This window comes from Aedes aegypti, chromosome 2, assembly GCF_002204515.2.
Source record: "Aedes aegypti strain LVP_AGWG chromosome 2, AaegL5.0 Primary Assembly, whole genome shotgun sequence".
Classification (NCBI taxonomy): Eukaryota; Metazoa; Arthropoda; class Insecta; order Diptera; family Culicidae; genus Aedes; species Aedes aegypti.
In genome coordinates this window covers 302,386,465-302,409,952 of record NC_035108.1, presented here as the reverse complement: position 1 = coordinate 302,409,952, position 23,488 = coordinate 302,386,465, and the positions used below count along the sequence as shown (strand labels likewise).

General features: G+C 35.3%; 1 protein-coding gene across 1 annotated transcript in view; it reads right to left on the bottom strand.

Moving 5' to 3' along the window:
* The window catches only part of LOC110676696, a 199,652-nt gene extending 180,713 nt beyond the window's left edge, over positions 1–18,939 (bottom strand). Inside the window, exon 1 of the mRNA XM_021845554.1 lies at positions 18,290–18,939. The gene's annotated coding sequence lies outside the window, so the exon portion shown is untranslated. The remainder of the gene's footprint in view (positions 1–18,289) is intronic.
* Between the last annotated feature and the right edge of the window lie 4,549 nt (positions 18,940–23,488).

The following is a 23,488-nucleotide window of genomic DNA, read 5'->3' as shown; positions in this document are numbered from 1 at the left end:
TTGGACAGAGATACAGTGGATTTTTGATTGATGGAAAACAATTTTCAAATTAATTAATTTTTGCAGTTAATAAGTTTGCTTGTGTTAGTGTGCGTGTAGTACCAGTTTTGCAATAGTATCAGTGTGGTCGTAAGAATATAACCTAAAACGAAGCAATGGTGCGAAAACATTCAACATATTTAAGTATTTATGCTTAATATTGACGAATGATCCACTTACCCCACTGATACACTTCCCCCACTGTACCTTACTACATTTTTCACAACGGGTTCAATCAACGGCGTAAATTACAGAACTGAATGCATTTAAAAACGTCACCTGCCCATCTACCGAAAGTATAACAAGCCTCCATTGTATTGGCCAGACCTGGCATCGACTCACACTGCTTCAGCTACTTTGGAGATGATCAAGAAGGAAAAAGTCGAATTTGTTGAAACATGGCAGATTCTACCGAATTGCCTATAACTACGCCCCATTTGGAAATATTGGGCAATAATCAAACAACGTCTTAAGAAGGATGGAAGATAAGCAAGTTCCATGATTTTTTTCAAGAAATGTGGTAAGCAACACAAAGAAAAGTTACGAAGAAAGTTGTGCAGAACCAGATGGGAGGCATCAAGAGAAAAGTCAGAGCATTATCCAGGAATGCTCAATAAATGTTCAAACTTATGTGAATTTGGTCGAGATTACTTTGATTTCCATGTATTCCAAGAGAACTCAAGAATTTGTTCGAAAATAAACAGTTTGCTTTAAAAAATACGTGTCCACTTTCTTAAATGAACAGGCCTTAATACAAGACTTTTCGGTTACGCAGCAGTACCATTCTATAGTGTGAAAAAACCCCTTAAGTTTTTGAATATCTTTTGTAGTATTCACTGAGGCCAAGTGTTTGGCGCGGAATCCTATGCTCAATGATTGCCCCTGATGGTCGTGAGAGTTGGCAAATTCATTTGAATATTTTTTGTCAAGTTTTCTCACTTTTCACCTCCTAAGAATCGTTAACGAGGAATAATAAAAGTTGCCCTAGTTTTTGTTCAGTTCCTGCAAAAAAAATAAAACCGAGACCTGACTATAGAGAAAAAGAGAACAAAACTTTGGTGACTGCCCTACAGTCACCGCTCTCCAATGCAGTAAGAATCGTTCCGTGTCCCAGAATCACCAAAACCCAATATATATCGGTGCATGGCAAAATATTCAAAAGCATTAACATATTTCACTGTACGCTAATGACTCGGCACATTGGAGTGAGTACTCTGACTGTGACACGGCAGACTAGTGAACGGAGGCACTATGATGGCACACCCTTCTTGGGTGTTCTAGTTTCCAACTTTATCCGAAAGCTCTTCTTTTGCTGCCTACTCCTACTATTAAATTCCGGTGGATTTTTAACCGCGAAAATTTTAAAACGTACATAAAACTGCTAATTTGTGAGAGAAAACTTTACGCAAATGAGTCTACTTATTTTGAAAATCGATTCAACAGAATCCACTGACAACCTATTCATGATTGAAAATTCAATGATAAACTAGATATTTTTTGATTTTCTACTAACCGCACGCACCCGTGTCAGTTTTTCTATTTTTCAAGCTGACTATTCCCAATCACTGCCGACTGTCATCTAATTTGGCAGAAATCAATGATCCGTTATCAATCGAATAAAGAGGTAAAACCACAATTCGTTGACAGTTTGCTGGCATCATGCAGGTTAGCTAGCTCTATTAGCAACAACTGCGTGTTCGCTTCCGTGGTTAGCTATTGTGGAAGCACGATAATAGGACAGGGAGGAGCCATTTGATGCCATCGCGTTACCCGAATGATCCATAATAAAATGCGACAATTGTACGAATTTGAATTATTATTATTTTCATTGCTTTTGCAGGTAAAATTAATTTGTGAATCCTGTACAAATTTTGACATATTTTTTTTAAATGATGAACTAAAGCAAAAAATATCGAAGACTTTGTTTTCTAAGCGTCAGGAAAAGCATTTGATCGTTACATACTGTAGTGGTTAACTTTCCAACTTCACATTTGATTTTTGAAAAAAAAATGTCTCGAAGAGTTAATGTTCATGTTTTTCATAGTCACAAAAAATCCACATCAACAAATATTCAATTTTTGCCAAGGATCAGTTCGGATTCCGACATTCGAACACTCATCAACATACACGTATAACAAATTTGATTCGTTCCAATAAATCTGAAGGCTATTCTACTGGTCTTGCTCTTCTAGACATAGAAAAAGGCATTCGACAGTGTTTGGAATGAAGGTTTGATTGTAAAATTTAAAAAAAAGGTTTTTCAACATACATTGTTAGAATAATCCAAAGTTGTCTGTCTAGTTGTGCACTTCAGGTTAATTGTTAGAGCTCCAAGTCTAAAAGACTTCTCGTAAGATCTGGTATTCCTTGAGATACCATTTTGGGACGAATATTGTACAATATTTCCATATTTAACTTAGATGAATTACCTTAGGGATGTCAAAAATCTTTGTTCGCAGATGATACAGGTCTTTCTGCCAAAGGACAAAGCCTACGTGTCGTCTGTAGTATATTGAAAAACAGATTAGATATTTTTTCTTCATACTTGCATAAATGGAAGATTTTGCCTGATTCTTTCAAAACTTATAACATTCCGATATAATCAAAAATTCCTGTATTTGAATCCTTAAAGTATACATGTTGTCCCGATGGCTGGGGTTCCAATCAATTGGTCTGATGATGTTAAGCATCTAAGACTCATGCTAGATACAAATTTTACTTTCAAAAATCACAATGAGGGCTTTCGAGCCAAATGTAACAACTATATACAATTATGTTTTTAAAAGAAAATCGAAATTTTGCCTTAAGAACAAGCTTTTGATCTTCAACATTTTAAATTCGTTTTCATTTTCCATATAAAAACTACCATGAAACATGTTATGACGATTTTAACCATTTTTTATGAGCCATACTGTACTGGTACATCATGCTGGCAGACTTCGAGAGCGGCGTTCACACAATTGGATTGGTGACCGTGTGCGTCGGTTGAGCACTAACTAATTCACTATTTATTTGACTGGGAAACAGATTGGTGGCTGTATTGTCAACATATGCTAAGCCTCAGCAACACCACGAACCAGCTGGGATCGATCTCATCGAGCATTATCGATTAATGGAGTGGGCTAGATTTTCGAATAACCGAGCGCGGAGAAACGAAAAGGTACGGAGGAGCTTTTGATGATTTTGCAGATTGTGGAAAATCTATTGGTTGGGTACTCAGGAAAGGGGGCGGTATATATTGTAAACAGTGAAGGGAATGGTTGAGTGAGTCCACTAATTGGATGAAGGTGATTAATTGCGGGAAAAATTGCCAATAGCAATCGACGCTGAAAGTGGTACATCGGCACTTTAAGTTGATAGGTTCAGAATGGCGGGTATATGACATATCAAAATTAGACTTTTTGCTCATCTATGGAGCAAGATGGAGCAAAAGATCGACCTTAGTGGTATAATCAATATATTTAATATATTAATATTAATATATATATAACTATAACAGTTAAAAATGAATAAATACCACACAACGAAATATTGTTGAACAAACTTGAGTATCGTAAAATCTTGAAGATTAATGTGTCGCATGTTATGGATTGTGCTGATCATGCTATGGTTCCCAACTGATGCCCCAGGAATGATTCCAAATGAGTTGAAAGAGTCGGAATATACTAATGGTTTACGATTCAGTTACAAACAATGTAGTTTTGTTTGATCCGTGCAAAATAATTATGGAAATGTCTCAAATGAACTTTGGACTGACCTAACTGAACATCCGGAACTGACTCAGTATAGGTCCCGAAATTTGAATAGTGTTTTGGTGTTGTGTAAAAATTTTATTGAAATCGGCTCAAAATTATGGAAATTAGAAACAAAGGTTACAAAAATGTTGTTGTAAAAATAGGTCAGGGACGCAAAGGTTAATTTGTTTTAGCCCTGGTCTAGTTCATCTCGGGGCCAACGGCTTTACTTCCCTCCCGAAGGAAGTCGTCACTATAACCTTTACGCCATGACACTGGGGCAGTTTCGAAAAAAACGCAGAAACAACCTATACTTTTCAGAATGAAGCGATAGTCGTTTGTTATTCGAATAAATGACTCATATACTATTTCAGTCAAATGGCAGTTTAGGTGTATGTTTTTTCGGCAAAGTTGATCGATATTTTTTGCTGAAAATAGTTGCTAAAGACGTCAAATTTCCAAGGCCTTCTATTTTTGAAATGTAGACATTTGTCAAGAAATTGTGCAAAAACCGTAATATTCATGTTTTGTTTGTTTTTTTTTTTTCAATAAAAATACTAATACTAATGTTATGCAAGATTCTGTTCTTAGTGCTAAATTAATCTTTTGAATTTATATTAGGACTGTACATTTTTTTATATGTATTTGTTTTCATCAATAATTGGTCATATAATAAGGATTTGAAAAAAATGTGATATACCGCTTTGAATGTTTGCGACTACTTTTCGATAAACTTCTTATGCTTCAAACACCAAATAGGGTTTTGTTAGTATGGGTGTGGTGTACTTTCAGGATCTGAAGACAGAATTTTGTGCATCACTCAGGCAAATGGACTATCGAAATATCTAGGACAGGACGTGAAAGCTCAACTAAGACTGCCCCGTTGTTTATCAGTCTATAACATTGACGATGCAAAAGCCAGTGCTACCAGTATCCTTTTTAAGCAAATCTTGTGAACAAATTCAATTATCAAGGCTCCTAATTTGATTGCTCCTTTCACGATTCATTCAATTGTGTAATAGAGGATAACAGCTTTTTTCAAAATCAGCTATATATTCAAAAGCAGCGAATTTCAGAGAAAATAGGCATAATTTCCACTGTATTGCTCTAAATCAAGTTTTTTTTACTAGTATCGTTTTAAACATTACATTAATTTCTTATATCTAGGTGTTCTGAGTTAGACAACTAATTTGGTAAAACAAATTTAATATTTTATTAACATTTTGTAAACAACATATTACATTTCATTTGCCGTAGTAGTTCAGATGTTTACAGGTGAGTTGTTTTCATCTGCTTAAAAGAGAAAAAAACGATTTAAAAAAAAACACGATTTCAAGCTTTTTATTTATTTCAGCATTGTAGGAGCACTTGTGGTAAACTTAATCTATCTATATAAATAAAAATGGAGTGGTGTATGTATGTCACGAAATGGCTTGAGAACGGAACAACCGATTTGCACAAATTTTTCACTGTTGTATTCTTGAAGGTTATAACTTTTTCATCACACGTGTTCGTGTGATGAAAAAGTTTAGGGAATTTCTCGGAAAATTTTGTAAAACGGGAGAGTACTAATATGTCCCCAAGTAACACAGAGAACATCTTCTCGGTCAGCACTCTGAAAATTATGTTATAATCAGGTGTTAAAGGTAAAATCCAATACATCTTCTGCTTTAAAACCGTCTGATGATGTTTTAGGGAAACATATCTATTAGGCAAGCGCAGAAATAATATTCACGTTATATTTCTGTTCGATTATTGTATGTATAGCTTAGCTAAAACACTACCCATGACCAAAATTCAGCTGAGGTAACTAAGTTATAAAGCTGCATACGAAAACCATATTGCATACATCTCTGTTTTGATTGTTGTGATTAGGATGTTATAATAATGCTTTTTTCTGTCAATCGAAAAACAAATTTAGCATTTCAGTTTCTCTTTGGCATCTCAGTTTCTCTTCGAAGATTGATGCAGAGATTTATGTTTTGAAGCAAATAAATATGCGGCAAATAAAATAAGCAAATAAATAAATAAATAAATATGCGAAAAAACATTTTGCGATATGGTAATCAATGCGAACGGAAAGGGGAAAATGAATAAAAGTGAATGTTTTAATTAATAGTGCACCAAAAGAAAAACTTGCCCGATGTTGTGATTTGTTCCCGATGGAAAAGATTGTTTTGTCTCAATGACGATGCTCACATTTACAATGAATAAAATAGCATGTTTATTTTTTTTTATTTCTGTTGTTTTAAACACGTATTTGATACTTATTTAAAACTTCGTTCCAATACCTGTTTTTTTTCTATAGCTACAATCAAAGCAAGGCCATGTAACAGAACCGCTCAGGAAAATGATGACACATGAATTAATTTAAATATTTGCGATTTTAAGCACGCAGAGTCAAGAATAAGTTCGACCCAGTCACTGTTTAATGTTTCTAGTATCACATCCTCAAAATATACAAATCAATTGAATTATCATCGATTCATAAACAAATAACCACTACAAAACTTTTTGACCCGCACTGTGCGCTGGTGGTCAATTCCACCATATTTCTTGGATGTTCGATCTGACGAAAATTTGACACAACCGTATAGATTTTACGAAAAGTAAGTAGCAACTGCACATCTATAAGCGGCGCGTAAATAATCAATAAGTACAACTCTCCGTTTCACCAGAAATCTTAAACCGCACAAAAAAAAACACACACTTTAAGCACAAAGCTCACCTTATATTTTCCAATTCTGAACATAATAAAAAAAATCCCAGCCAAGTTTTACGTAGCAAGACATTTTTTCTTGATCACGGTACTTGCACTTGAATTTATTGACGAATCTTTTTCAGTTTTGTTTATTTTTTTTCCAGCTGTCAAAACATTTCAAGCAATACACAATGTGCGCTTGTATTTTTGCATGCCAGATTACATCTCGATAACTTGATTATAACTTAATGGTTATAATGATGTATGCGCTTTTTCGGGTATAAAGGTGTATGATATTCAGTATTGTACATTCGAACCAAAACAGCTACGATGTACGAATGGTGCATTTTGAGCTCATATATGACCAATTGTGTTACTTGGGTCATTTTGTATGGGAAGTTTCAGGACATTTTTCAACAGCCCGGAAAACTTCGTCTTTCCATCAACCACTAGTATTGAATATAAATAGATTTTAAACAAAAAAAAGTTTCATGAAAAATTTCCTAACTTTTGATAAAAACTCTAATTTATGAACTAGCAACACGGCCGGGCTACCAACAAAGTGCCCTGTTGTAATCCAACTCAACGATGTAAAAGTAGGCCTTTGCCAAAACGACCAATGAGAAGTGGTCTACCGTTTTGATTCATTTTACGGACACTTAAGGCCTCAGTGAAGTATAGCACAGCATAGAGCATTCAAAATAAATCATTCTGTATGATTCATCAGCGTTATCGCGCGCCGGAAGCCCATAACTTTCAAATCGTGAGTAATGAATACGCTTCCGCAACTTGAATAATTTTAAATAAATTGAAATGCATAGCCTTTTGATGATTCTTATTCCGGACGAGTCCTCACTTTTGCCTCATATTCCGGACACTTTGATTCGGATTCCGGACATCTCATAAAAATCATTAGTAGAAAAGTCAAATCATCAAATGAAATTGTTAAACCACAAAAGAGACGTCTAAGGCAGTTGTGCATTATAATTTTTGCATATTTATCAAAATAGCTTATTAAAACGAGCCTCGAAATTGTGAACTTTGACCTTTGACCTTCTCTTAGCGAAATACAGGCATGTTCCATGACAAAAACGTAATTGCAAAGTATACAAAGTATTTTACAAATCTGAACAGAAAATTGCAGTTTTGACAGGATAATATATTTTCATGATATAGGGTAGATGTGCCAATAGCACGGTCTACTGATTTTTTATTTGAAAAAAAAAATATCTCAAAAACTAAAAATATACATCGCTGAAAATTTGACAGTTAACGTAAAATTTTCTGAACTTTCAAGAAAAAATGAGAACAGCAATAGCCCCTTTGGTCCCGATGCCTTCAAAACACGAAAACACGTAAATTATTGATTCATGTTCACGTAAAAAAATAATTTTTATAATGTTTCATATTTTTCCTCAAATGTTAAAATTTTTAGCTTTCATTTCGTCCAAAACGATTAACGGTTCAAAAGTTATAATTTTTTTTAAAATTTAAATTAAGCAAAATCGCGATTTTTCTGGTCATCCTATTTTGGAAATGGTCACCCTAATCAAAAAATCCAAAAACACGTGTATCCTTATTTTGGATAAGGAACAAAATAGCAAATTTTCACGGAATTCGGTGACCCACTAGATCGATTTTTCATGGAATGGCTGTATAGGAACACTTTACCGCAACTATTGGTACAAGTAAGAACAGTTTTAGCCATTTTAGTGATATTTCATCAGTTTTAAAGCAATTTAAACGCTTTTTTCAACTATTCCGTGTATCAACAAGCCTATACGTCGATTGGCAGTGTTGGTTCTGTGGCTAATATAATAAAATCAGTGAAAACGGCACTACCGCAACTATAGGAACAACCACAAGTAAGGGAACACTTACCCTAAATGCACAGTTTTGATCAAGGTATCTAGAAGGGAGGAAATCCAATGTGTCAGATTTCCCATTCCGCCATTTTTAAATGCCAAGTGACAGCTGGCGAGTTTGTTTTGCTTGTCAGGTGCATGGCTATGAACTTACGATTTAAAGTTACAAGGATACAACCATCACCGTCAGACGGCAACACCGTGGCTCATCCTCTCTCTAATCGGTGGACCGTCGGTGGTGGGTGGCTCTCACCCGCAGAACTCGAAATTTCCACATTTACATGCATTGCATGCAGTTGTTAACCAACTTTTCAAGTTTGTTACCAATTTTTCTGCGACTCAGAACACCGGAATTCCGCGGAATACTACAAGAACGACAAATATTTGATTCGCGACAAAACAGCTCATCAATGCTGGAGAAAATTTTCACTTCACTGTATGTATGTTTGTTGAAGTAAACATTCCCTAACAGCCTCATAGAAACGGTAGCGTGAAAACAGTACACAAACCCGCCAGCTAGCTAACTCGCCAGCTGTCACTTCCACCTTCCCCGCAACTAACCACACCGCGTACCCACTGACTGCTTAGATCAGTAAACCTGTCATTATAAAAACCTTGGTTTTGATGTTTGGGAACTGTGAAGAGCATTTAGATTGGTCATTCGTATACTGCTCTTCTTCGCCTACTTAGCCCAAGTTCTATGTAAACCTTATGGAGAGCGGGGCAAACATGCGTAGAACGGCAGTATAGACTCCCGTGCAAAAGTTTGGGTTCATCCTCTCAAAAACATACAAAAGTGTTTTGTCCAAACTCTGTGATTACACGTCAGATTAAGGTGAAGGTGCAATATTTTGGGTTCACCTGAACTTTCTTAAAACACAAAAATTCATGTACGCACCATTATTTGCTTTGAAATCAGTCTTAAATTATTAAAATTCGTTGAAAAATGGCAAAATTATTGACGAAAATGATTTGCGTGCGGCAAAGGTGAACTTAAACTTTTGCACGATACATACATAACACTAAGGAGTGAACCCAAATGATTTGCATGATCACTTGAATGTCTGTTTCATAAATTTTGAATAGTTTTCAGATTTTTCAAACAAAATTTTGCGAATGCTCTTCAAAGAATACAAGGTTCTAATGAAGTACCAATTCTCGCGTTCAGTATCATAAAGGCGTAACTGCAGTGATCGATTTCTCTTCATCGATTTAGCTAATTGCTTGGTCGGGCGACTGTTTTCGACTGCAATGTTTGAATCAGTTGAAAGTATTCATCGTCCTTCATCGTACTGAACGATAAAATGTTTCGAAAATCGATTGAATTTCACGTAATAATGCAAAGAGAAAATCGGCGAAGAGAAATCGATCACTGCAGATACGCCTGTATGATACTCAACGCGAGAATTCAATTCAATTTTTATCGATCTAATGCTGAGAAAATTGGCCATGTTTTTTGAAAAATGTTTTTCCCATAATACCTTAGAAGTAAAATCAACTCATTGCCTTACGAGTGCGCCATAGAGAGCTTCAATCACACATATAATCAAAGAGTTCTGGACAAAACATTTTTGTATGTTTTCGAGGGGGTGAGCCCAAACTTATGCATGGGAGCAGGCTTGAGAATTGTGACCACTATTTACCACAGTTAGTTGATTCTGCCAGTCAACCACAACACAAAGCAGCAGCAGCATCAGTACCATCAGGTGTTGCGCTGCGAATGGTTCACACACTGCTTGAATGTTTTTGTCTCTCCACAATGATCGTTTTCGGGCAGCCATCCCGAGGTGTATGATTGAAAAAAATGTTAAATAATGCAATCGCAAATATTTTTCTTGAGATTTCAACCAATTGAAATCTATTAGCGCTAATAGCAAGAGCACAATCACAACCGTTGCTATACATATAAACAAGTTCAATTTCATGCTACCTTTATCGAGCAAAAATCAAAAACCCAGAAAACCGGAAAAATCGTGTCACCACTGTGCTCGCATTCGGGTTTGAAAAAACGTTTGCTTTGAATTTTGATGGTCGTGTAGAAAAATGTAAATGTCGAGGTGGTAAATGTTTGCTGCAGTACATTTTCCATCCCTGCATGGGAGTGTAGGTTTATAATAGAAATTGATCGCAGATATCAATCAATCCGTATGATTTTGCTATATTTAAATCATAGTTACACAGTTCGAACGAAACGTGTAAATTTCTGAGACATATAATGCACAGAATTGGAGCGTGGAATATCATGGATATTTACATGGTATGTCATGTAAACTTCAATTAAATGTCATGTAATCCAGCAGGATCCTGAGTGGTTACATGACATATAACACATTTTTACATTATTTCAGACATAAATTTACATGATTTCGGGTTTACATGGCATAAATGAAGTTTACATGACGTGTAATCTTCATTATTTTTAACTGTGTAGTTTTATTTTTGTTTTTCGACAGAATGTAAATAAATGTAATATGGAATATTAAAACGATAATCACTTAAATGTGCTTTGGACTATGGGATGAGTCATATTTGTAAAAAGAGCAAACAAGAAAGTCAATCAAGCTGACCATTGTTATTATTTCAAGAAAGAATCGAAGAGAAACAGTTTCTACTTTTCCTTCTCTTCATTATCATCCTTCTCCTTCTTCTTATTCTTCTTCTTCTTTAGGAGTTGTGCATACATTGTGTCGTCCTCGTAGGAGGGGAAGGATTAACGTGGGGGACGGACCTGGTGTAGTGGTTAGAACACTCGCCTCTCACGCCGAGGACCTGGGATCGAATCCCATCTCCGACATAGTCACTTATGACGTAAAAAGTTATAGTGACGACTTCCTACGGAAGGGAAGTAAAGCCGTTGGTCCCGAGATGAACTAGCCCAGGGCTAAAAATCTAGTTAATAAAGTCAAACCAGGATTAACGTGTCAAGCGTTACAAGCCGTAATGTTTTGTCTCATACAAATAAGCGCAACAAGGGGTGGTCGGAAATGTTGAAATTAAACGTAACACGATTTATATACCATCCCTAATGGCATTCCATTCCAACCTAGAACTTTTTTGTCGAAGTCCTTTTTCGTATTTATAGCCATCGATTGGCGATTAAATGTGAGGTAAGGTTTTGCAAACTCAAATGAATATTTACGGTTTCCTGTGCATTGAATTGCCAAAATTAGGGTTAGAATCCCGGGAAGAATTTTCGTCATTCGTGAGCTGCCGAATAAAACAACACAAGAACAGCTTAAGAAAAACTCACCACATTGAAAGGTCCAATTCTCCGCTCCAAAACCAATTTGTCACAAAAGCTACGCACAGATCACTCATGCACTATAAAACTTTTGATTTCTCTATAAAGCACTCGAAAATACTGAGTTTTTATGCTTTAAATCGCAAATTAAAATTAATGCACTTTGCTTTCCTCGGAAATCACTTTTTATTACGGGAATAGGTTGCCAGAAAACCATATTCAATTGCGGTGTATTTTTTATTCACAATTTAAATTCATTTAAAAAAATCAAACACAACTAATTAATGCATTGGAATTAGGCAACAAAGCATGCATTGCTAATAATTAGGCCTTTCAATACTTCCCTTATCTGAAGATTGTAGCGCATAACATCAATATACTGAGAAACATAAAAATATACGTTTTTCAATAGGTAAACTATTTTGGCAACACTCCTGTTGTTCTACAGGCAAACAGAGGATGATGTTTTTGTGTCAAGCCATAAGTGCATTGATTTGCAAAGGGCCTATTCTGATTTTCTCATACACTGAGAATAATATGAAAGTAAAAAAAATGTAAAAATAGCCTGTAGAATCTTCAATTTCGCATTACCTTTTAGCGATTTTTTGTGCATAGACACTAGGGTGCGGCTTATTTTCCAAAACTTCTCAAAACCAAAAATTCGTGTGCGCTTATGAATTCAAATCATATTAGAAGAGAAACCGCTAAGTTTGAGCGAAAAATATTAAGATTTATATATTTATTTATTCACCGTCTTCGACTACAGGTCACACAGACTGACATTTTATTATTATGTACTTTACTTAAATTCTATCCCTTATCCTATTAACAATTTAGGGGTGGCGCATGCGTCTTGAACGTGAATTTTCAAGTTATAAAAATGGCCTTCAGTGAAGTCACCATAACTTCGGTTATTTTTCACCAATTTCAAAACTTATGTTAAATTATTTTCAAAATTATATTTATGAAAACTTTGTAAAACATCAAATTTGTCTTAAATCAAAACAAATCATTGTTAAAAGTAGTTTTCTCGAAATTTTTCTACATTTTACTGGAAAATTCATATTTGTTTGACAATAACTTCATAAATACTCAACCTATTTCAAATATTTGAACAGTCGAAGCTTGCTTGTTATAACGTCGTAATAGAGAAATGTCGTTTAACTGACAAAATTTAAAAAAAAAACTGACGTTTTTCGTTAAGAAATCATGGTTTTGTGCAGTTTTTGTTGAATAACTTGATCAAATCATTTTTTTAGTGAAATATGTCGAATGAAAAGTATGAAATTAATTAAGTAAGCTCCTAAACCATGCAAAAAGATTTGGAATCGGTTGAGTATTCATGAAGTTATGGTCAAACAAAGATATTATTTTAGTAAAATGAGGAAACATTTGGAGTAAGCTACTTTTTATTGAAACTAGTTTTAATTTTACACAAATTTGATATTCTACAAAGTTTTCATAAATTTAGTATTTAAGATAATGGTGCTGCAAGTTTCAAAATTGGTTAGATATTACCGAAGTTATGGTGACTTCACTGAAGGCCATTTTTTATAATTTGAAAATTTACCTTCAAGACGCTTGCCCCCTCTAAATCTTAATATTTTTGGCACAAACTTTGAGGTTTCTCTTCTAATATGATTCGAATTCATAAGAGTACAAGAATTTTTGGTTTTGAGAGGTTTTAAAAAATAAGCCGCACCCTAATAAATAGTAGTGTGAGTAGCGAATAGGGGCATGCATGTAACCCATTCAAACGCAACTCTGAAATTCAAGTAATCCGATAATCGTGTTCCGTGGATTTTTCTTGCAGAGCACAATATTATGAATCAATTAACCATGACGTCACACTGCAACTTCTAGGCTGGATTCGCACTTGTTGCAAGACCATGACATAGTAATTTTTACAGCCGAAATGCTGCCATAGTGAGATTGAATACAAAAAATATTCGATAAAATAAATGAAAACGAAATTAGGCAGCGTCCATTTATGACATAACGTTAAAATGTACAATTTTCGACCATTCACCCCTCCGCAACGGTCTTTGCAAGAAAAAAATAAATTTTGTCTTTGAGCCGCAACGTTTTTTTTCCCCTAGAGCGTTACGTAATTTGTGGACGGTGCCTTAGTCTGCATAAATTTAGTGGCGTTGTGTATTCAATTTGACTCTCTGCTATTCTATTTATAACTGCAATTCTGTTGTCATCTGTATGTAATCTGTATTTTTCTGCATTAGCCCTTTGAGTAGTAGAACATAATGAGTGACGTTTATTTTCAGGATTTGTCAACAAATACGAAATGTTACCAATACATAAACTAGTTTTTGCGCAGTTTTGGATTGCCGAAGTGAACATTTTTGTTGCCGACAATAGTAATTGCATTGCCGATAAAAGAACAAGTGCCTCGTGACTTTGGTGAGGAAAAATAGAAGATTAGGAGAATAAAATAGTTATTTGTGTATAATAATTAACAAACGAAGAGTGCTCAAGTGTAGTTAAGATGTCTGCTGCTAATTGTTGTGCTCTATGGTTGCGTAAAATTGCCCTCTTAAAAGTTCAGCTGCTTAGGCTGCCGACAATACGTAAGTTCCCCTAATTAACTAAAAAGAAAATCGATGAAGAGAAATCGATCATTGCAGTTGCGCCCTTATGATACTGAACTCGAGATTTTATTAAGGGATTAACCATCTACCTACATTCAGAGCAGAGCAGAGCATGATTGACCGCCCGCAGTTGCTACTCCGTTATTGCAAGAACAGCTGTACTTACACAGGGAACCAACAGACACTACTCGGGATCAGTAACATCCTCAATGTGTAAGTACTGGTGCTCTCATTATTATAATAAACCATACCGGCGCCGGCTGCGTCCGAATGCAGGTCAATTTGGGAATGGGAGGGAAATGTTGACGTGTTACTTGCTTTACAGAAGCCGAGGAGTCCTCTGCACTTCCACAAGAAAACACTGGGAGTTTGGATATGGTAAAGGATTCGTTTTGGTAAACGATAAATGTATAATTCGAAATGAATACAGTATTGGACAAAACATTTGCAATTTTTTCGATTTTCCATACGAAATGCCCAAGTTTGGTAAGCTAGATCTCAGTTATTTATGGACCGATTTGAATGAAACTTTCACAGAGTATCAGATATAACTTGAATTTTAACATATATTTTTGAATACTTTTTCCAATCACGAGTTTATAAGTAACAACGGTTTGACTAAAGTGTAATTTTCGACGAAAAATTCAAAACTTTTTATTTCAAAATCTGATAGCTCTACACAAAAACTGTCTTCAGCAAACTTATTCATCTCGTCAAAATATACAACTTTGCTGAAGATACCATGAATCTATTCCTTCAATATGTTTAGTTATGTCAATTATAAAAAATCGTCAAAAAATTCACTTTAGTCAAACCGTTACTGTTTTTCAACTTGTGATTAGAAAAATCACTCAAAAATATATGTTAAAATTCAAGTTATGTCTGATATTCTGTGAAAATTTCATTCAAATCGGTCCATAAATAACCGAGATATAGTTCATCAAAGTTGGTCATTTTGTATGGAAAATCGAAAAAGTTGCAAATGTTTTGTCCAATACTGTACGTGAGCATATACACGAATGACCGACACTTATAGTGCGGTTACTACGCAAACCGGACACGATACTGATTTCGTTGCTCGCTCGACAGTAGCATACAACAGGTTCAACGTATCAAACTCTGCTGACGCGTTTTTTTTTTGTTTTTCACCGGCACACTTCGTTTTTTCTTCCGCGCAGCGCAAACTGGACACAATGGATCCGGATTCCGTCGCTCGTCCACAAAGGAACATGCAACAGATTCGACGGATCCAACACTACTCGGGATTAACCATCTACCTACATTCAAAGGAAAACTATAACCAGGTCTTTATTTTGTCTTTGATATAACAGTTACAATTTCAACGTAAGACTCTATTTGGTTCTTACTCAAGTGCTTGATTGTGAAATTGATTCAATGTTGACAAATGTGATTTTAACTTTGTTCAATTTGTCAAGAATGATCTTTCAGAACGAAGCCTAGAGTTGTTTTTGGAGAACATAAATAAATTGTAGAATGAATTGTAGAAAAAAAGAGAATAACAAATAAAATAAAATATACGTGAAATAAAGAGTTAAAACAAGATACATTTTATTATTTTCCCGTTTTTATGAATTGTGTCTACGAAAGTGTGACAATTCATGTATTAGGTATTAATATACGTGACAGGTGAGGGAGGTAACGATGGACGTCATATTTGGATCTTCCCAAACTAAAGTTCTAGATTCTTGCTCAGTAAAACTGATATTGCATAGGTTCATCAAAAATAGAAAATTGTACATACTTTATTACAAGCGTTTACAAATTAGGTCTTTTTGTTAATACATTCATGAATCATGAATAAGGGTATGGCAATTTCTTGGAGACTCTTCAAAATCCTCTTTTCCTTCAATTCAAGGTGGGGTGCTCAAAGATAAGGAATCAGGATCCCAGCTAATTGGGGATGGCAATGTGTGTGGCGTGGGAAACGCGACACATAAGGTACTCGATCAAAAGCAAGAGTGTTGATTAAAGTGTAACCCAGTTTGAGCTTCCCTCAGTATAATGTCTTTGTTTCATCTTTGGTCTGGAGGTTACTGCTTCTACTTACGTGATAGAAGATCTTAAGCTCATTTCCAAGTCCATCCTTTACAATGAAGAGCTGAACATTGACTATATATTGAACATATGGGAGATTAGATTCTCAAACATTTTTAAATTTTGAACGGCCCTAATGTCTATCAGATTCACATAAAACATTCTATGATGCTATATAAGAGAAAGCAGAGGTCTCTAAGTACGTACTTAACTGACCACCATTTCCAATTTTCGCTAGGACGTGGCCGGAGCAACTCCCGACTGTTGAATAATGCGTCAATCTTTTACAGTACCCCATGTTAAGTTTGAAAACTTTAATAGATTCATGGACAGGAAGGTGTAAAACCTTATTTTGATGGTATAGAACTTGACACCTAATGTATCGTAGGTGCTCAACACTAACATAATGTCGAAAATTCAACCCTGAAACAGTTGAAAAATATATTAATTGCTTTGAAATAAGTCTTAAATTTATATTCTTAGCATCTATTAAAAAAAATATTTTCAATTATTATGTGTTGATAAAAAAGAATAATTTATTGAAGAAATCGGTACGTGACAAAAACGCAACATAACATAAGGAACAATTTATGAAAATTCTCCACAAGAAATCGGCTGAAATTCATTGATTTGCCTTATGAAACCAAAATTCGAAAACAAAAATAGTTATCGCGGCAACCTGGAATCGAATCAAGAACCTTGCGATCGATGAGCCCGTGCGTAGACTACGCACCTATTGACGCCTTTACGAGGAATGATACTAAAACTAAACATTAAGCGTTCGTATTGCAATAACCGTTTCTTCTTTCTTAAGGCAAAATATATGAATTTCGATAGTTCAATTCGATGCGTGTACATTAGGGCGATTCAAAATTTGAAAATGTTTGAAAATCCAATCTTCCATATGTTTAATACAATCCTTACCATAAGAATAGAGTTCTGTGAAATTTTCAGCTTTTTCGGAGGTGATTTAAAGGTGGCCTAAAGACAGAGTAGTTATATATGGAAATTACTATGGAGAATGTAGGATTGAATTCTCTCTTCAGCTATTTTCTTTATTGTGGCTAGAAGAATGAGTTTTCACTATGGGATGATTTACTCTTTTTTTCTCTCTCTTATAAGCAAGTTAAATCAACTCATCTGTAAAAATGTTGAACTGCTACGGCAAATGAAATGTAATATTTTGTTAACCAAATGTTAATAAAAGCTTAATTTTTTACCAATTTAGGATGATAAAGTTGTCTAACACAGAATACCTAGATATAAGAAATAAATGTAATGTTTGGAATGATACTAATAAAGAATTAAAAAAATCAGAAAAAAATAATTAAAAAAAACAAAAACTATGGGATGATAAGTTTGTACTTACACTCCAGTACTAACGTGTTTGGAACATTTATCAAAATTTCTTCATGGTTATTTCCATATAAACCTACATTGTCTTTGAGCCACCTTTAAATCACCACCTACAAAGCTGAAAATTTCGCAGAAGACTATTTTTATGGTAAGGATGGTAAGAAAGATATGGGAGATTGGATTTTTTTTTTTTAAATGTTGACTCGCCCTAGTGTACATTCGATGACCTCGAAAATGTTGCACTGTGTTATCATAGTAAAGCGCATCAGGCATGTATAAACAGTGAAGTAGTTATATGGGAAACGTTCTAAGCCAAAAACTATTATATTTTTCGACTTTTCGTTACTTATGCGAAATACATGATACATTTTTCATTTTATAAAATGAGTAACTGAATCGATCAAAATAGACGATTCACTTTTGTGAGTGGTCACCTACGATTCGCTCCCATAATTGGACCGTTTTGTCCTGTTCTACCCTAAAATCTTTAATACAATAAATAAATGTAATGTTTTCATAAGTAAATAAATGAACAATAATGCAGAAACTCAAAACCACACATTTGCAACACCTTTCACATAAAAAAAAAAAAAAAACATATTTTTAGCGTTGCTGGGTTAAAACAGTATAATGGCATATAACCTCTTCATTGGCTTTTGATGGTCTCATGTAAGTCAAAATATGTGTATACATACGTAAATTTTTAACGACTTCGATAGAAACAAAAACTGTATCTCAAAACTTTTCTTCTGACATCACTGTGCAAAACCATACATGTCCAATGAACTATTATTCACAATCACATTTTACGCCAATTAGTACAAACGGCACATGGTATGCTCCTCACTATCATTCACAATTTTTATGTTTCCAGAGCAAATCAAATCTCTCACTGCTTTCGTCTAGTCGATCTCTTCTCCGAAAAATGTGCCAAATTCTGGGCCTGCGTAATTTGACCCCGGCGACGAACTTCTGTTTCTGCCAGACAGCATTCGTGTCAAACAATCACTCAATCAACTTCTTCTGACAATCTCTCTCTTCTAGCACGCACGTCCTAGTAATTCAAACTCGTGCCATTCGTCAAATTCGCGCCGTGCTATTTTCACTCTTATCACACACTTCGACACGTTTCTTGCGTAAACATCGAATTCAAACCACGTTTGATCCTTTCCCAAGGACGAGATCCCGTCGCGTAAAACACATGAACCGAATCAAAATCCCGCCATAAACCGACAACCCGAGAAAAAAAAGTACGCGCGCGCACGCCGTTTTCCCACTCGTGACCGCTCGTTACCAAATTTGAAACATAACTAACGCCTCCAACAATCATATTTGCAAGCAGAACCGGGAAGCGGCCGGGCGATGCGGCAAAGCGTGGATTTAACCCACAACACAACACAACGCATCACACTCCAGACGGCCCGCCAGCAGCTGATATGATATGGCGAGGACGTCGCGCCGCCAACCGACGCCCAGAAACGACGCCCAACAACGACGGCGCCTCAGCAGCAGCATCGCTCAACATCACATGTTTCAATTTGTTTCTTCGCGGTTGCTCCTCTAATGTGTACACGGTGCACCTCGGACCGTTATTATCCGAAAAAATTCCATCAAATTTTTGCTCAACAGTTGTTTTCTAGGGTTAAGCTGCATGCCTGGTCAAAATTTGGAGAAAAAATCGTATGGCAATGTTTTGAAGCTACGCCCTTTTGATGTTATAATTCCGCAAATTCAAAGGATATCATTAATTTCACGAGAATTCAATTCAGATGATTCAGAAGCATATTGACAGTTCTTCTATGGAAATGACAGTCTCGTATATGCACCGGTCCTCCACCGAAGTAAACAAATGTAGACACGGACCTGTCACATGAAAAGGCCTATTGTATTGTAAGGTTTTGGCGTTTACATGTACACGATGAGGGGCCCAGATAACCGTAGCGGTAAACGCGTAGCTAATCAGCATGACCATGCTGAGGGTCGTGGGTTCAAATCCCGCTGGTTGAGGATTTTTTCGTAAAGGAAATTTTCTAAATTCCCATGGCATAGAGTATCTTCGTACCTGCCACACGATATACACATGCAAAAATGGTCAATCGGCAAAGAAAGCTCTCAGTTAATAACTGTGGAAGTGCTCATAAGAACACTAATCTGAGAAGTAGGCTTTGTCGCAGTTGGGACGTAATGCCAGAAAGAAGAAGAAGATATACGCGATGAACACGTGTTAAATGTACAAACTTAAATTGAAACTACGAGCTCCGGTGGGGATCAAATACACGAGTCCCTATTCGTTAGATGGGCGCTTCAACCTACAAGCTGTGAGACCCCGACGCTAGACAGGAGCGAACCGGTTCGATCCCTATCCGCGCACGTAGTTTCTTTTCGCAGTTTCAACTTCAATTTTAACTTTTGACACGTGTTCGTCGTCTACATGTTAACGTCAAAACCCATGTCAAAACCTTACAACATTAAAATTAAAATATATTTTTCTTCAACCAACCTGTCAATAAAAAAGCCTGATGGTATTAAATAATGTAATATCTGTTATTCCGTTAGTTTTGTTTTGTTTTATCAACACATTTGGCTAACTCTTCACTCCTTTTTCGTTAGCTACACGGATAATAAAATATTTTCCAGGAAAAAAGAATTAAATGTTCATATTTTTCCGCTAAACTAAATAAATATTATTATAGAAAATCAATAACTAAAAGGGGTGTCAAAAAAAATTTAAAAAGGATACAGTGTCTTACCGATTTTGGCAACAAGGTTCGATTTTTATGTTACCAAAATTGGGATGTTGCCAAATTCGGGAATTTTGAAATGCTTGTATTTTTATCATTCTAATCTCTAAAAGTATCAGAAAATGCATGGCAATCACTACGAATGATGTGAAAAATGTCTGGGAGCCTTCTTCAGTTCAGCTTTTGATTTTAAAGCAGAAACATGTACTGATTATATGCGCCATCTGAAAAGCACACTTGTTCTACACAGTACAAGTGTGGTATTACTTCCAGTGGCCATTTGCGACTGAGCTCAAAAACCAGACAATATTGTTCGTTTAGTTGAGGAATAGATTATCGTGCACATCGTCATCGAGGAAAAATAAATACTCACACATCAGTTTATATGGCACTTTCATAGAAGCACGCACCTTGCATTCAATGTACAATCCAACATAATGCGTTACATGTGCGTTACTTGTTGGTTTTGTTAGCTACGACGCCATCCAATATATCGCAAACATAGTGGGAGAACATTTTGGTGGGACAAAATTATTTAGGTGTGAGTCTATTGGAGGGCAAAATCCTCAATATCAAAAGTAGCAGATTATGAATACAGGTTCGGTTGAGGATCCTTTCGGGTGGGTTTATTTTAAAGATTTCTTGAACATAGAGCGCAATTTTGGTGACCACACGTCTTAATAGTGAAGAAGGTTCTAAGTGGAAAAAAGTGGAAGTTTTTCTAAATAACTTCTTACTATCAATGTTATCACGGTTGAAATGTAATGTCAACTTTTTTGCCACGACTGGCGCCGCCATGCACCCAGAAATAGAGGTAATGACGAGCATTATGCTCATTTGCTGAGATACGGGAAAAATCAAGCTGAGAGTTGCAAAATTAATTATTAGAGGGGCTTTCCTGAGCCGAGTGGTTAGAGTCCGCAGCTACAAAGCAAAGCCATGCTGAAGGCGTGGGTTCAATTCCCAGTCGGTCCAGATTTTTTTCGTAATGGAAATTTTCTTGACTTCCCTGGGCGTACTTGCCATACGATATACGCATGCAAAAATGGCAACTTTTGGCGTAGAAACTTCTTAGTTAATAACTGTGGAAGTGCTCATTGAAACAAAGCTGAGAAGCATTTTTCAAGATTTATTTATTAGATTTTTTTACGAACTCGTCAAGAAACTGCTTGCAAAATCTCTATTGTGCATATGAATTTACTCAAGGATTTCACCATTTGATGCTTCTGGTAGAAATACAATCGCTACATGTATTTCTAATGTTTTGATTTGATTTCTGTAAGATTCTGTAACATCCGTAAAAATGAAAACGGATAACAAAAAAATGTAGTTTAGATGCGGAGTCAGTGGAAAAAAATTGTAGTACAGAGTCGATTATCCGGAGTATCGATTTTTTTTCACTCTGGATAATCGAATTCTCCGGATAATCGAATCACTGAGAAAAAAATGAAATCTTCGATAAAAGAACATAAATATTATCTTTTTTTGTTGTTTTATTTATATGACGCGGTGGTGTAACCTGAAACTATTTCTAGGAAAAGTAGGGGTCTTTACAAGAAAAAAACAATTTTTTTTTTTGACCAGCATACACAAAAACCACTTTTTTAAACCCCCTGTTCTTAAATATTTTCAAAACTGCAAAACCATTCATGTTGTATATTGCAATACCAAATTATCTCAGATTTATGCATAAAAATTGCAAAACAAGAACATCAAAAATCAAATTCCGGATAATCGAGTCTTAAATTCCGGAGATTCGAATCCCGGATAATCGAGTCCCCGGATAATCGAGTCTCCGGATAATCGAGTCCGACTTGTAATCATTTATTTTTTCTTCATTTTTAATTGTAGAGAAGAATCATATAAATATTAACAATGTCCAAAGAATTTTGAGCATGGGCTTTTTACTCACTCTTAGAATTCTTCTTCTTTTTCAATGACTTCTTCAAAACCCATTCTAAACAATTAGCCCAAATTGTCAACTAGTGTGATGAACAGTGGCGCGGGAAGTGGGTAGGACAAGTAGGACATGTACTACGCACAAAAACACCTGGGTAGGACAGTCAAAGGGTTGTCCTACCCATGATTTAGCAACAAAAAAAGAAAAACAGATCAGCAGAAAGCTTGAACAATAAATTAAACTATGTATCATCTGTTTGATAAACATACTAGCTCGTGTGAAGAACGATTGAGAAAATCTATATTGAAAATCCTGGGAAACTCATTGTTAGAATTGTTACAAGAAGCTACTTAAACCGTTGGAAAAACAAATTGAACATTCCTTTATGCTAGTTTTGTTTATTTTTTTAATGTTTTTTTTTTTCAATGGATATTTTTCTTAATCTTCATCTACAGCCAACCCGGTTAATGTTCTGAGATAAATTGCCATGAGTATTCCTGGAAGTAATTCATGAGAAGTTTCTGGAACTTGCATAATGAATTATAAGAAGATTCTTGAAGAATTTTTAGATGAAGTAATGTATTAATCTAAAACCAGTCCCATCACATTATACACAGCACAAATGTGCTAGCGATTTCTGAAAGTGAGATAACTCTTGACCTGGTATAATCTATCTAAGTATTGCTAAATTTCTTGACGATTTTGAAGGTAATTCCTATAGAACTCTCACAGTTAGTTCCTGAAAAATTAATTCATCAAACTCCCCCTGAATTTTTGTGGCATCATTCATAAACATATTTAGAGATGACGATTTCCGGAATGTTTTTTTTTTTTTTTTGTTTTATTTTGCTGGATTGATGAAGATATTACAGTGAAATATTTGATGGAGTTTTTTTCGTGATGAGACATTTTTCAAGAATCTTCAGTTTCTTATGAGAACTTTTGCTATTACCCAAAAAAAAAAATACTTAAATTAACAGTTTTTTTGCTGTTCATCAATTTGTTATCTAGGAAATTATAACAACCTAACTGGTTATAAAGACAAGCAGTTTGGTCTACTTTTGTCTAATTTGTTTAAATAGTCTCTATTTTAATGGGAGGCCTCTTAAGTCTCCATTTAAATAAATGATCTCTAAAGTCTTTTTTCCTAACACTGCTTGCACTGAATCCTGTTGTAAAATTGCACACTCTGCAGAGAAACTTTCAGATATTATAACGGGTCCAACAGGCTCTTCAAGAATTTCGTCTCAGAT